Here is a 16424-nt window from a genome sequence, read left to right as displayed (position 1 = left end):
TGAAGTGGGGGATAGACAGATTACGGGTCCGGAGATTATACAAGAAACTACCGAGAAGATCATCCAAATTCAACAACGGTTGAAAACCGCCCAAAGTCGACAAAAGAGCTACGCTGACATTAAAAGAAAAGATATAAAATTTGAAATTGGAGAGATGGTCATGCTTAAAGTTGCACCTTGGAAAGGCATTTTTCGATTTGGTAAACGAGGGAAATTAAATCCAAGGTATATTGGACCATTCAAGATTATTGATCGTGTCGGACCAGTAGCTTACCGACTTGAGTTACCTCAACAACTCGCGACTGTACATAACACTTTCCACGTCTCGAATTTGAAGAAATATTTTGCTAATGAAGATCTCACTATTCCGTTAGATGAAATCCAAATCAACGAAAAACTCCAATTCATCGAAGAACCCTTCGAAATAATGGATCGTGAGGTTAAAAGACTTAAGCAAAACAAGATACCAATTGTTAAGGTTCGATGGAATGCTCGTAGAGGACCCGAGTTCACCTGGGAGCGTGAAGATCAGATGAAGAAGAAATACCCGCATCTATTTCCAGAAGATTCGTCAACACCTTCAACAGCTTAAAATTTCGGGACGAAATTTATTTAACGGGTAGGTACTGTAGTGACCCGAACTTTTCCATGTTTATATATATTAATTGAGATTGATATTTACATGATTAAATGTTTCCAACATGTTAAGCAATCAAACTTGTTAAGACTTGATTAATTGAAATATGTTTCATATAGACAATTGACCACCCAAGTTGACCGGCGATTCACGAACGTTAAAACTTGTAAAAATGACATGACGATATATATATGGGTATACATATGGTTAACATGAGATTATGATAAGTAAGTATCTCCATAAGTATATTAACAATGAGTTATATACATATAAACAAGACTACTAACTTAAGGATTTCGAAACGAGACATATATGTAACGATTATCGTTGTAATGACATTTAAATGTATATATATCATATTAAGATATATTAATATATCATAATATCATGATAATATAATAATTTAACATCTCATTAGATATAATAAATAATGGGTTAACAACATTAATTGAGATCGTTAACTTAAAGGTTTCAAAACAACACTTACATGTAACGACTAACGATGACTTAACGACTCAGTTAAAATGTATATACATGTAGTGTATTTAGATGTATTAAAATACTTTTGGAAGACTTCAAGACATATATCAAAACACTCATACTTAACAAAAATGGTTACAGTTACTTTTCCATTCTTTTCTTTCATCAAGAATTCTAGTCGTATTCTTACCCGTGTTATACACAGCTTCAAAACGTACTTACTATGAGTATATACCAATAGGAACTAGCATGGGATTCCACTCTTGATTATGTCATGTATGACTAATCAATTTTAACTTCTACCATGAGCTAGTCAACTAACTAGAACTCCTTTTAACCCCACTCACCACTCACCAATTACCACTCATCATTCACTCCATTTCACTTCCAATTCTCTTTCTAATTCTCTCTCAACACACACACACACACACACACACTATTATGAACGTATTTTTTCAGTAGTTAATCATCATCTTCATCAAAAATCACTTCAAGAATCAAGCTATAATCATCATAGGAAGAACACTTCAAGAACACTTCAAAAATCCCTTCAAGTTTACTAATTTACTTCCAAGCTTTCTAATCCATTTCAAGTAATCATCTAAGATCAAGAAACCTTTGTTATATATAGTAGGTTATCTTTCTTATTCAAGGTAATATTCATATTCAAACTTTGATTCAATTTCTATAACTATAAACTATCTTAATTCGAGTAAAAATCTTACTTGAACTTGTTTTTGTGTCATGATCCTACTTCAAGAACTTTCAAGCCATCTAAGATCCTTTGATGCTAGATCATTTCTTATCACTTCCAGTAGGTTTACCTACTAAACTTGAGGTAGTAATGATGTTCATAACATCATTCGATTCATATATATAAAACTATCTTATTCGAAGGTTTAAACTCGTAATCACTAGAACATAGTTTAGTTAATTCTAAACTTGTTCGCAAACAAAAATTAATCCTTCTAACTTGACTTTTAAAATTAACTACACACATGTTCTATATCTATTTGATATGCTAACTTAATGATTTAAAACCTGGAAACACGAAAAACACCGTAAAACCGGATTTACGCCGTCGTAGTAACACCGCGGGCTGTTTTGGGTTAGTTAATTAAAAACTATGATAAACTTTGATTTAAAAGTTGTTATTCTGAGAAAATGATTTTTATTATGAACATGAAACTATATCCAAAAATTATGGTTAAACTCAAAGTGGAAGTATGTTTTCTAAAATGGTCATCTAGACGTCGTTCTTTCGACTGAAATGACTACCTTTACAAAAACGACTTGTAACTTATTTTTCCGACTATAAAACTATACTTTTTCTGATTAGATTCATAAAATAGAGTTCAATATGAAACCATAGCAATTTGATTCACTCAAAACGGATTTAAAATGAAGAAGTTATGGGTAAAACAAGATTGGATAATTTTTCTCATTTTAGCTACGTGAAAATTGGTAACAAATCTATTCAAACCATAACTTAATCAACTTGTATTGTATATTATGTAATCTTTAGATACCATAGACACGTATACAATGTTTCGACCTATCATGTCGACACATCTATATATATTTCGGAACAACCATAGACACTCTATATGTGAATGTTGGAGTTAGCTATACAGGGTTGAGGTTGATTCCAAAATATATATAGTTTGAGTTGTGATCAATACTGAGATACGTATACACTGGGTCGTGGATTGATTCAAGATAATATTTATCGATTTATTTCTGTACATCTAACTGTGGACAACTAGTTGTAGGTTACTAACGAGGACAGCTGACTTAATAAACTTAAAACATCAAAATATATTAAAAGTGTTGTAAATATATTTTAAACATACTTTGATATATATGTATATATTGTTATAGGTTCGTGAATCAACCAGTGGCCAAGTCTTACTTCTCGACGAAGTAAAAATCTGTGAAAGTGAGTGATAGTCCCACTTTTAAAATCTAATATTTTTGGGATGAGAATACATGCAGGTTTTATAAATGATTTACAAAATAGACACAAGTACGTGAAACTACATTCTATGGTTGAATTATCGAAATCGAATATGCCCCTTTTTATTAAGTCTGGTAATCTAAGAATTAGGGAACAGACACCCTAATTGACGCGAATCCTAAAGATAGATCTATTGGGCCTAACAAACCCCATCCAAAGTACCGGATGCTTTAGTACTTCAAAATTTATATCATATCTTAAGGGTGTCCCGGAATGATAGGGATATTCTTTTATATATGCATCTTGTTAATGTCGGTTACCAGGTGTTCACCATATGAATTATTTTTATCTCTATGTATGGGATGTGTATTGAAATATGAAATCTAATCTTGTGGTCTATTGTTACGATTTGATACATATAGGTTAAACCTATAACTCACCAACATTTTTGTTGACGTTTAAAGCATGTTTATTCTCAGGTGAATACTAAGAGCTTCCGCTGTTGCATACTAAAATAAGGACAAGATTTGGAGTCCATGTTTGTATGATATTGTGTAAAAACTGCATTCAAGAAACTGATTTCGATGTAACATATTTGTATTGTAAACCATTATGTAATGGTCGTGTGTAAACAGGATATTTTAGATTATCATTATTTGATAATCTACGTAAAGCTTTTTAAACCTTTATTTATGAAATAAAGGTTATGGTTTGTTTTAAAAATGAATGCAGTCTTTAAAAAACGTCTCATATAGAGGTCAAAACCTCGCAACGAAATCAATTAATATGGAACGTTTTTAATCAATAAGAACGGGACATTTCACCCCCCCCCCCCCCCCCCACCAAAAATCATAGGATGGGATAACGGAATCCCATTTTACCCAAGACATTTTTGACCCGGATTCCGACCCGCCCCAAACGAAATCTTTCCTCACACGCTCAAGTAATTTTAACACACAAGGCGGCGCACGAAAATGTAGTGACCCGAACTTTTTCATGTTTATATATATATATATATATATATATATATATATATATATATATATATATATATATATATATATATATATATATATATATATATATATATATATATATATATATATATATATTAAATAAATTTGATATTTACATGATTAAATGTTTCCAACATGTTAAGCAATCAAACTTGTTAAGACTTGATTATTTGAAATAGGTTTCATGTAGACAATTGACCACCCAAGTTGACCGGCGATTCACGAACATTAAAACTTGTAAAAACTATAGGATGATATATATATGGATATATATAGTTAACATGATATTATGATATATAGTATCTCACTAGGTATATTAACAATGAGTTATATACATAAAAAGAGATTATTGAATTAAGAAACTCGAAACGTTATATATAACGATTATCGTTATGATAACGTCTTACTAAATAAATATGTATCATATTAAGATATTGTTACACTATATTTAACATGATAAAATGATTATTATATATATCATTAAGTATGTTAACAACGAACTACATATGTAAAACAAGACTACTAACTTAAGAATTTCGAAACGAGACATATATGTAACGATTATCGTTGTAACGACATTTTAATGTATATATATCATATTAAGATATATTCATACATCATAATATTATGATAATGTAATAATTTAACATCTCATTAAATATAATAAACAATGGGTTAACAACATTAAATGAGATCGTTAACTTAAAGCTTTCAAAACAACACTTACATGTAACGACTAATGATGACTTAACGACTCAGTTAAAATGTATATACATGTAGTATATTAAGATGTATTAGTACACTTTTGAAAGAATTCAATACACATATCAAAGTACTTCTACTTAGAAAAAATACTCACAATTACATTTCCATTCTTTTTCATCAACAATTTTACTCGTATACACCCGTATTCATACTCGTACAATACACAACTTCTAGATGTATTTACTATTAGTATATACACTTCAATGACCAGCTCTTAGCAGCCCTTGTGAGTCACCAACACATGTGGAAACCATCATTTGGCAACTAGCATGAATGATTACACAAAATAACAAACAAATGTGACCTTATATTGACTAGCAATATCACATTTTTGGTACTCATCACAAACACATTCATTTTCAATTATTTTTGCATCAAACAACTCTCTATCAAGTGTTCTTCCATTGTTCTAAGTGTTCTTCATCATTTCCTTCATAATCTACATCAATTTAGCTCATAAATCCTAACCTATATCAACTTATAAAACAACTACTCAAGAAAACTTCAAGAACACCTTCAAGGTTACTAGCTTACTTCCAATCTTGCAATTCCATTTTAAGTGATCATCCAATCTCAAGAAATCTTTGTTATTTACAGTAGGTTATCTTTCTAAATCAAGGTAATACTCATATTCCAACTTTGATTCAATTTCTATAACTATAACAATCTTAATTCGAGTGATAATCTTACTTGAACTTGTTTTCGTGTCATGATTCTACTTCAAGAACTTTCAAGCCATCCAAGATCCTTTGAAGCTAGATCATTTCTTGTCACTTCCAGTAGGTTTACCTACTATATTTTAGGTAGTAATTATGTTCATAACATCATTCGATTCATATATATATATATATATAACTATCTTATTAGAAGATTTAAACTTGTAATCACTAGAACATAGTTCAGTTAATTCTAAACTTGTTCGCAAACAAAGTTAATCCTTCTAACTTAACTTTTAAAATCAACTAAACACATTTTATATATCTATATGATATGCTAACTTAATGATTTAAAACCTGGAAACACGATGAACACTGTAAAACCGGACATACGCCGTCGTAGTAAAACCGTGGGCTGTTTTGGGTTTGATAATTAAAAACTATGATAAACTTTAATTTAAAATTTGTTCTTCTGGGAAAATTATTTTTCTTATTAACATGAAACTACATCTAAAAATCATGGTTAAACTCAAAGTGGAAGTATGTTTTTCAAAATGGTCATTAAGACGTCGTTCTTTCGACTGAAATGACTACCTCTTACAATATTGACTTGTAACCTGTATTTTTGACTATAAACTTATACTTTTTCTGTTTAGTTTCATAAATTTCAGTTCATTATGAAACCATAGCAACTTGAATCACTCAAAACGAATTTAAAACGAAGAAGTTATTGGTAAAACAAGATTGGATAATTTTGCTTTTTGTAGCTACGTGAAATTTGTAACAAATCTATACAAATCATAACTTAACTAACTTATATTGTATTATACATGTATTCTAACATATATTATGTAATCTTGGGATACCATAGACACGTATACAATATTTTGACATATCATATCGACCCATCTATATATATTATTTGGGAACAACCATAGACACTCTATATGCAGTAATGCTCGAGTTAGCTATACAGGGTTGAGGTTGATTCCAAAATAATATATATACTTTGAGTTGTGATCTAGCCTGAGACTTGTATACACTGGTTCGTGGATTGATTCGAGATAATATATATTGATTTATTTCTGTACATCTAACTGTGGACAACTAGTTGTAGATTACTAACGTTGGACTGCTAACTTAACAAAATTAAATCGTTAAAACGTAATAAAAAATGTTGTGAATATATTTCGATCATACTTTGATATATATGTACATATTTGTTATAGGTTCGTGAATCGACCCGTGGCCAAGTCTTATTTTTCGACGAAGTGAAAATCTGTGAAAGTGAGTTATAGTCCCATTTTTACTATCTAATATTTTTGGAATGAGAATACATGCAGTTTTGAAAATGATTTACAAAATAGACACAAGTAATTGAAACTACATTCTATGTTGAATCGTTATACCGGATATCGCCCTTGCTGAACTTGGTAACCTAAGAATTGGTGTTTATTATAATTGCCACCAATTGACGCGAATCCTAAAGATAGATCTATGGGCTTTGACACGCTCCAGTCAGAGAATTTGAACTGCTTTAGTACTTTGATGTATATTTATGGGGATATTCTAGATGCATTTTGTTAATGTCGATTACCAGGTGTGCAAACATATGAATGATTTTTATGCAGATTGCATGTTATTGTGGTCTATTATTACGATTGATAAATATATAGGTTAAACCTATAACTCACCAACTTTTTTGTTGACGTTTAAAGCATGTTTATTCTCAGGTGATTGTTAAGAGCTTCCGCTGTTGCATACTAAATTAAGGACAAGATTTGGAGTCCATGTTTGTATAATATTGTTTAAAAACTGCATTCGAAGACATATATTGTTGTGTATTATTATTGTAAACCATTATGTAATGGTCGTGTGAAAACGCTATATTTTTTATTATCATTATTTGATAATCATCGTAATATGTTTAAACCTTTATCGATAAAAATAAAGGTTATGGTTTGTTTTAAAAATCGAATGCAGTCTTTGAAAAACGTCTCATATAGAGGTCAAAACCTCGTAACGAAATCAATTAATATGGAACGTTTATAATCGATATGAACGGGACATTTCAGTTGGTATCCGAGTGTTGGTCTTAGAGAACCATAAAATTGCATTAGTGTGTCTTACCGAGTTTGTTAGGATGCATTAGTAAGTCTGGACTTCGACCGTGTTTTCTTTAAAAACGATTGCTTAACACTTTTTGTTGGAAACTATATATTATTAACATGTAAATATTATGTGATATATTAATCTCTTAACGTGTTTGATATTGTGTGATAGATGTCTACCTCTAGTACAAATCTCATCGACTCACCTAATACTAATAAAGAGTCGAATATATTTTGGGAAGATTAACAAATTCCCGAGGAAGAACCGGAAGAGGAGGAACCGGAAGAGGAGGAACCGAAAGAAGAGGAACCGAAAGAAGAAGAGGTTCCGGAGTAGGAAATATTAATAACTACATAAAAACGGTTAAATAAAAGAAAATCTTCAACCAATGGACCAAAGTTAAAAATGGTCAATGGTGTTTCCGCCGAGGAAGCAAAATATTGGGAAAATTACCAATTTTCTGATGAATCGGATCCCGATGAGGATTCCGATGATGTTATAGAAATTTCTTCGACCCAATTCGAAAAAGTAAAAGAAAATAATAAGGGAAAAGGCATCAAAATAGAGAAACCTAATTCCAACCCCGATGAACTCTATGTTAACATGAAATACCCTGATGAGGTGTACCGTAAACACCCGTATTTCTTAAACTTTCACTATAACCTGGGAACATCTAAGCCACCAGGTTTTTCTAAACCATTTGTGAAAACGGCGGCTCGCATTAGAGGAACATCATATATCCCTAGGAAATTAGCGAAACGAACCAAGTCTGAGGAGGAAGAAACAAGTGAGTCGGAATGAAGAGGAGTAATCATGTTGTGTAATATATGTATTGTAGTGTGCTTGTACTTTGATGATATATGTAAAAATTGCTTGTATTGTTTGTTAACTATCTTTTACAAATCTAATCCTTGTCTATTTTACAGTATAAAACACACAATGGACGTTAAGGATAGACAACCGAATATTTTAGAAGACCTACCTGGGGAAATGATTGATGAAATCTTGTCTAGAGTTGGTCAGAATTCATCGGCACAATTATTTACGGCGAAATTAGTTTGTCGAACATTTGAAAGACGTTCCAAGCATGCCTTAGTTTATAAAAGGCTTTCTTTTGAAAGATGAGGTATATCACATTGGGGAGACTTTAAGATACGCCGTGTTTTCTTTAAGGCATTAAATGTGGGAAACCCAGATGCAATTTTACGCTACGGGTTGAGAACCTATTTTGACTCCACATATCCCAACATAGGACTTCGTTCTTTAAAAAGAGCTTCAAACATGCAACATAAAGAAGCATGTTATGTTTACGGGTTAGTGATGTTCGCTTCTCACCAAATTGAGAAAAAGAACATCGGATTGCAACTGTTAAATAAAACATTCTCACAAGTGACGGATTCTGTAGTTGGGGTGAGAAATAAGGTTTTTAGATTGTTACGGGGTTGTTGGGCATTACGTAACCCTCGTCCTTTTGACGACGTTACGACATGCTGTCTTGCCAACAACCACAACGGTTATTTTATACAAGACCAAGGATGGGAAATAATACTAGTAAAACCGAATGCATGACTTGTTTCTGGACTTATAAATTACGTGTCTTTATTGCTTTTGCTGAACGACTTGCGTATCAACTAGAATTGTCTTCACAATTACCTTGTATCAAAGATATTGTGTGCTATATTTTATGCTATATGTAAAATAGCGGTATTGTAAGTATGTAAAATATTGTATATAAGTTTGAACGCGAAATATTATTGTAATCAGTTTTTCATATAGAATTGTAGTAGTTGAATTGTATATTAGCTATTAAGTATGAACTTAAAGGGTAGGTGCTACCCGAATGGAAAATTATAAAACGCTAATATGAAGAAAAAACTTTTATAAATAAGTTCATATTATGCTACGAAATACTATTGACTACTCTTAATATTCTATATGATTAACTTTATTCTTTTGGCTATTTTTGAAGGAAATGGCACCGACTACTCGTCAAAAATTGAACATGAGCGAGGAAGACTTCCGTGTTTTCCTTGCTGCAAACATAGCCGCAGTGCAGGCCGCAATGTAAAATAACAACAATAACTCTGGTTCTAGCAGTGGAACTAATTCCATAAGAAATCGTGTAGGATGCTCCTACAATGAATTCACTACCTGCAAACCTTTGGAATTCGATGGAACCGAGGGTCCAATCGGATTAAAACGGTGGACTGAAAAGGTTGAATCGGTGTTTGCCATAAGTAAATGTACTGAAGAAGACAAAGTAAAGTACGCTACGTATACCTTCACAGGTACTGCGTTAACATGGTGGAACACCTATCTCGAGCAGGTGGGACAAGATGCTGCTTACGCATTATCGTGGTCAGCATTCAAGCACTTGATGAACGAGCAGTACCGTCTCAGAAATGAGGTCAATAAGCTCAAGGTAGAGCTTAGAGGGTTACAAACACAATGATTTGATATTACCACGTACGAACGACGATTCACAGAGTTGTGCCTATTGTGTCCGGGAGCGTTCGAAGATGAAGAAGAGAAGATCGACGCGTTTGTAAAAGGGTTACCAGAAAGGATTCAAGAAGATGTAAGTTCACACGAGCCCGCCTCCATACAAAAGGCAAGTCGAATGGCTCATAAACTCATAAATCAGATTGAGGGAAGAATTAAAGAGCAGGCGGCCGAAGAAGCCAAAACGAAACAAGTCAAGAGGAAGTGGGTAGAAAACAGTGACAAAAGTCACCAACAAAACAACAGTAACTATCACTTCAACAACCAACACAGCAATCACAACTACAATCGCCTCATTTTTCGCAAAAACAAACGCAACAACAACTATCCCAACAACAACAACAACCACAATAACCGTCCTAACAACAATAACAATCGCAACAACAACCAAATCAATAACAACAATGGAAACAACAATCAGAACAATAAATGTCTAAGGTGTGGAGGGTATCATCCAGTAAGTTCTGTGTAGTAGTGTGTACCAAGTATAACAGAACCGGATATAGTGTAACGAAGTGTGATGTCTATGAACCAAAGGCATATAAAAATAACAAAACAAATAATTTCATTATTTGTTACGGATGCGGAAAGCCTGGCCATTTCTGCAAAGCATGCCCTAATCAAGGGAATAATAATGGGCAAGGCCGTGGAAGAGTCTTCAACATTAATTCGGCAGAAGCGCCGGAAGACCCGGAGCTTGTTACATGTACGTTTCTTATTGACGATAAATCTGCTTATGTCTTATTTGATTCGGGTGCGGATAGAAGCTATATGAGTAGATATTTTTGTGCCAAATTAAATTGTGCATTATTGCCTTTGGATAATAAATTTTTACTCGAATTAGCAAACGGTAAACTAATTACAGCAGATAAAGTATGTCGTGATAGAGAAATTAAACTGGTTGATGAAACGTTTAAGATTGACTTAATACCAGTCGAGTTAGGGAGTTTTGACGTAATAATTCGCATGGACTGGTTGAAAAAGGTGAGAGCAGAGGTCGTTTGTTACAAAAATGCGATTCGCATTATGCGCGAAAAAGGAAAACCTTTAATGGTGTACGGAGAAAAGAACAACGCGAAGTTAAATCTTATTAGTAGTTTGAAGGCGCAAAAACTAATAAGAAAATGTTGCTATGTCATTCTAGCACACATCGAAGAAGTCAAACATGAAGAAAAGAACATCAGTGATATTCCTGTCGTAAAAGAATTTCCCGACGTATTTCCGAAAGAATTACCGGGACTACTCCCACATCGATCCGTTGAATTCCAAATAGATCTTGTACTGGGAGCTGCACCAATAGCTCATGCTCCTTACAGACTCGCACCCAGCAAAATGAAGGAAGTACAAAGTCAACTACAAGAACTGTTAGAACGTGGTTTCATTCGACCAAGCACATCACCGTGGGGAGCTCCTGTTTTGTTTGTCAAAAAGAAGGATGGTACATTCAGATTTTGTATCGACTACCGAGAGTTGAACAAACTTACCATCAAGAACCGTTATCCACTACTGAGAATCGACGACTTATTTGATCAACTACAAGGCTCGTCGGTTTATTCGAAGATCGATTTACGTTCCGGGTATCATCAAATACGGGTGAAGGAGGATGATATTCCGAAGACTGCTTTTAGAACGCGTTACGGTCATTACGAGTTTATGGTTATGCCGTTTGAATTGACTAACGTACCAGCTATGTTCATGGACCTCATGAACCGAGTGTGTGCCATATCTTGACAAATTTGTCATTGTTTTCATCGATGACATACTCATTTACTCAAAGAATGATTGATAGTGCTCCAAATGAACATATATTTAGGCACAATATCCTTCCAATATGTAAAACTTTTAGTTACTATTGTTCTATTTTTATGTAATAATCGTTTAAATTAATAAGTGCGATGACAAAAGAAGAAAACGACGATTTGAAGACGCAAACGACCAAAAACCTCAAAAGTACAAAGTACAATCCAAGTGGTTCAAATTATTGATAAGAAACGTCTCAAAAGTTACAAGAGTACAAGACGCAAAACGCAAAGTACAAGATATTAAATCGTACGAAAGGACGTTCGAAAATTCGGAACCGGGACCTGAGCCAACTATCAACGCGCGACGCAACGGAGCTAAAATTACAAATCAACTATGCACATGAATATAATATAATATATATATAATTATATAAAATTATATATATATTATATATATTAAATAATTATGTCGACAAGCTAGGAGCCAAAAAGTATGTGACCAGGAAATGACGGCCATGCGATCGCATGGCCAGAAGGTACAAATCTCATGTGACCGCATGAGTTACTGTAGCAGGCCACATTCTATAAATTCAGCATTTTTCGGACGAATTTATCACATCTTTTTCTCTTCTCTTCATCTGTATCATAAATATATATATAATTTTAATTTTAATTTAAGTTTAATAATAATTGGGTTATTGTAAGAAATGTTTTACGGGTTTTAAGTCAGAACTCTGTCCGTGTAACGCTACGCGATTAATCACCACTGTAAGCTATGTTCTTCCTTTTTAAATTACTGTCTTGTAACGAAGTTATTATTAGCTTATTTGAGCCGAAGTAATCGTGATGTTAGACTAAAATATTAAGACGGGGTTATTAGATTTTGTACCATAATTAAGGTTTGGACAAAAGACCGACACTTGTGGACATTGGATTATGACTATTAATAGATAAGGGGTATTGTCTAATTGAGCGACAACTCATTGGAACCTGTCGAACCTATCTTCAAATTAGTTAATCTAATAATTATTAAAATGATTATGTATGTCCTATTTAGTGACGTTTATACGACATCTTTTACGATCATTTAATTAATTATCTGGGTTGGGTAATTGATTATTCATTCTGATCAAGTGGGTAAATTAATATTCATATCTCATTATGTAACGACCCGTCAAAATCGCTATTGACGCGGCACGTTAATCATTGATTCCACAGTGAGGTTTTGACCTCTATATGATACGTTTTGATAAAATATTGCATTCATTAAAATAAGTGACTTTCTAAACATAGAAAGTTATAAACATGTGGGCGAGTGCTTAGGTATTAGCAAAACCCCGAAATACGTAAGTCTTTAATTTACAGGTTGACATCACAGTCCAATTATTTATTACACAACGCAGTTTTATTTTGAATGCAATAAACTTTGTACAAAGCATGAGAGACTCCATGCAGGCAACAAGCACATCACAGCGGAAGCATTCTAAGGAACTGAGAATAAAACATGCTAAAAAGTCAACACGAATGTTGGTGAGTTATAGGTTTAATTGCTCGAGTCATAAACATATATAAAGATAGACCACAAGGTTTCATCAAAAGTTTATCAATAGATTCTACGTAACAGAGCACCCTGGTAACTAAACTTAACGCTATAGTGATAATTACCCCATTCGTTTTAATACGCGCAAACCAACGTGTCTTAAACTCAAATAACATACGTCCGTTAAAAGGCTAGCGCTCTAGCTCGGACGGGGATGTCAAGCCCTATGGATCCATATACAATTATTCGCGCCCACCAGTCCATATCCTATGTACTGGCAGCTACTAGTTACCAAAGCTAAGGGATTTTCGGTTTAACTCAGTGTAGAATTTAGTATGTACTTGTGTCTTATTGCGTTTAAAATAAATTGCATGTATTCTCAGCCCAAAAATATTTAAAGTATTTAAAAAGGGATCTATAAACTCACAGTTCAATATTGAGACTCAATATTGTAGGCAAATTTCGTAGACGTAATGATGGTAGACGATCGTATGATTGGCCTTGGATTCAAGAACAATACCCCGAACAATACCCAATATTTCCTTAGCTTAAAGCGGTTTGAAACCCGAATTAAAAACACCCTCGTATATATCTTATTATTATTAAACTTAAATTTAAAATTATAATTATAATATAAATATTAATATTGAGAGATTTATGTGTGAAAAATTATCGTCGAACAAACTGCGTATTTATAGTACTTTACGATTTACTGTAGCTCATGCGATCGCATGAGTTTTCAGTGTTTTTGCCATGCGATCGCATGGCCGCCTTTCCCGTTTTGTTTGCTAGTTCGTCGACATCAAATAGTATTCACTGTAGCAAATAGTGTTTACTGTAGCAAATAGTGTTTACTATAGCAAATAGTGTTTACTGTAGCAAATAGTGTTTTATTGTAGCAAATCACTGTAGCAAAGGCGTTTTCACTGTAGCACTGTAGCAAAATACGGTTTCACTGTAGCAAATAGTATTTTACTATAGCAAATAGTATTTTACTGTAGGAAAGTCGTTTTTACTTGTACATATATATATACATACATATAATTGTTCATGAATCGTCGAGAGTAGTCAACGGTAATTGTATATATGAAACAGTTCTAAAATTTTTGAGACTCAATCTAACAGACTTTATTTAACGTGTCAAAATAATAAATCGTATAGAGAATTGGTTTAAATAAGTCGAAATTTTCCGGGTCATCACATAACCTCCCCGTTAAAGAAAATTTCGTCCCGAAATTTTGAGTAGTACCTGTTTTATGAGCGATATCAGTGAACAAATGTGGATACTTTTGCTTCATTTGATCCTCACGTTCCCAAGTAAACTCGGGTCCTCGTCTAGCGTTCCAACGAACCCTAACTATCGGTATTTTGCTTTGTTTTAATTGTTTGACCTCACGGTCCATGATTTCAACAGGTTCTTCGATAAAATGGAGTTTATCATTGATTCGTATTTCGTCAAGAGGAATTACGACATCCTCTTCAGCTAAACATTTCTTCAAATTTGACACGTGAAATGTGTTGTGAACACTACTAAGTTCTTGCGGTAGCTTTAATCGATAAGCAACTGTTCCAATTCTTTCGGTGATTTCAAAGGGTCCTACGTACCTAGGACTTAGCTTTCCTCGTTTACCGAATCGTATAACACCTTTCCAGGGTGACACTTTCAACATGACTTTGTCGCCCACTTGAAATTCTAGCGGTTTTCTTCTTACATCAGCATAACTCTTTTGGCGACTCATGGCCGTTTTCAATCGCTGTTGTATTTGAATGATCTTTTCGGTGGTTTCATGAATAATTTCTGGTCCAGTAAGTTGTCTTTCTCCTACTTCACTCCAACAGATAGGAGATCTGCACTTTCTACCGTAAAGTGCTTCAAATGGCGCTACGTTGATGCTCGTATGATAGCTGTTATTGTATGAAAATTCTGCCAACGGTAAGTGTAGATCCCAACTGGTTCCAAAGTCAATCACGCATGCCCGTAACATGTCTTCCAATGTTTGTATTGTTCTTTCACTTTGACCATCTGTCTGTGGGTGATAAGCGGTGCTCATATCTAATCGAGTTCCCAATGCTTTTTGTAATGACTGCCAGAAACGTGATGTGAATCGGGTGTCGCGATCAGATATGATAGAGATGGGTACACCATGCCTGGAAACTACTTCCTTCAAATATAGGCGTGCTAATTTCTCCATACTGTCTGTCTCCTTTATTGGTAGAAAGTGAGCTGATTTAGTTAGACGATCAACTATCACCCAAATAGTATCATGACTACTTGCAGTCCTTGGCAATTTCGTAATGAAATCCATGGTTATTCTTTCCCATTTCCACTGCGGAATTTCTGGTTATTGCAGTAATCCTGACGGCTTTTGGTGCTCAGCTTTGACCTTTACACACGTTAAACATTTGCTTACATAAGTAGCAATTTCTGTTTTCATATTAGGCCACCAATAAAACTTCTTGAGATCGTGGTACATTTTTCCGTTTCCTGGGTGAATTGAGTACCTCATTTTGTGTGCTTCATCCAGTACTAGTTGCCTTAGGTTACCATGTTTTGGTATCCATATCCTACCAGCAAAATACAGGGTTCCATCGGCTTTTTCTTCAAGTTGTTTTTCTAACCCTTTGCTTATTTCGCCTTTTTCGTTTTCTTCTTTTAAAGCCTCTAACTGTGCTGCTTGAATTTGCTTTGTGAGATCAGTACGAATTGTAATATTCAAAGCTCGGACCCTAAGAGGTTTTACTCTTTCTTTTCGACTTAGGGCATCAGCTACAACATTAGCCTTTCCGGGGTGGTAACGGATTTCACAATCGTAATCGTTTAACAACTCTACCCAGTGACGTTGCCTCATATTGAGTTGTTTTTGATCAAAAATATGCTGAAGACTCTTATGTTCGGTGTACACTGTACACTTGGTGCCATATAGATAGTGTCTCCATATTTTGAGTGCAAAAACTACTGCTCCAAGTTCTAAATCGTGCGTCGTATAGTTCTTTTCATGAATTTTTAGTTGTCGTGA

At 33.8% G+C, this 16424-nt stretch overlaps 1 protein-coding gene across 1 annotated transcript in view; it reads right to left on the bottom strand.

The window, feature by feature from the left end:
- Positions 1–16424, bottom strand: part of LOC139850180 (uncharacterized) — a 39996-nt gene that overhangs the window by 10575 nt on the left and 12997 nt on the right. The gene's annotated exons all lie outside the window — the stretch shown is intronic.

Source organism: Rutidosis leptorrhynchoides, chromosome 5, assembly GCF_046630445.1.
Source record: "Rutidosis leptorrhynchoides isolate AG116_Rl617_1_P2 chromosome 5, CSIRO_AGI_Rlap_v1, whole genome shotgun sequence".
NCBI lineage: Eukaryota > Viridiplantae > Streptophyta > Magnoliopsida > Asterales > Asteraceae > Rutidosis > Rutidosis leptorrhynchoides.
This window is presented reverse-complemented; position numbering and strand designations above follow the sequence as displayed.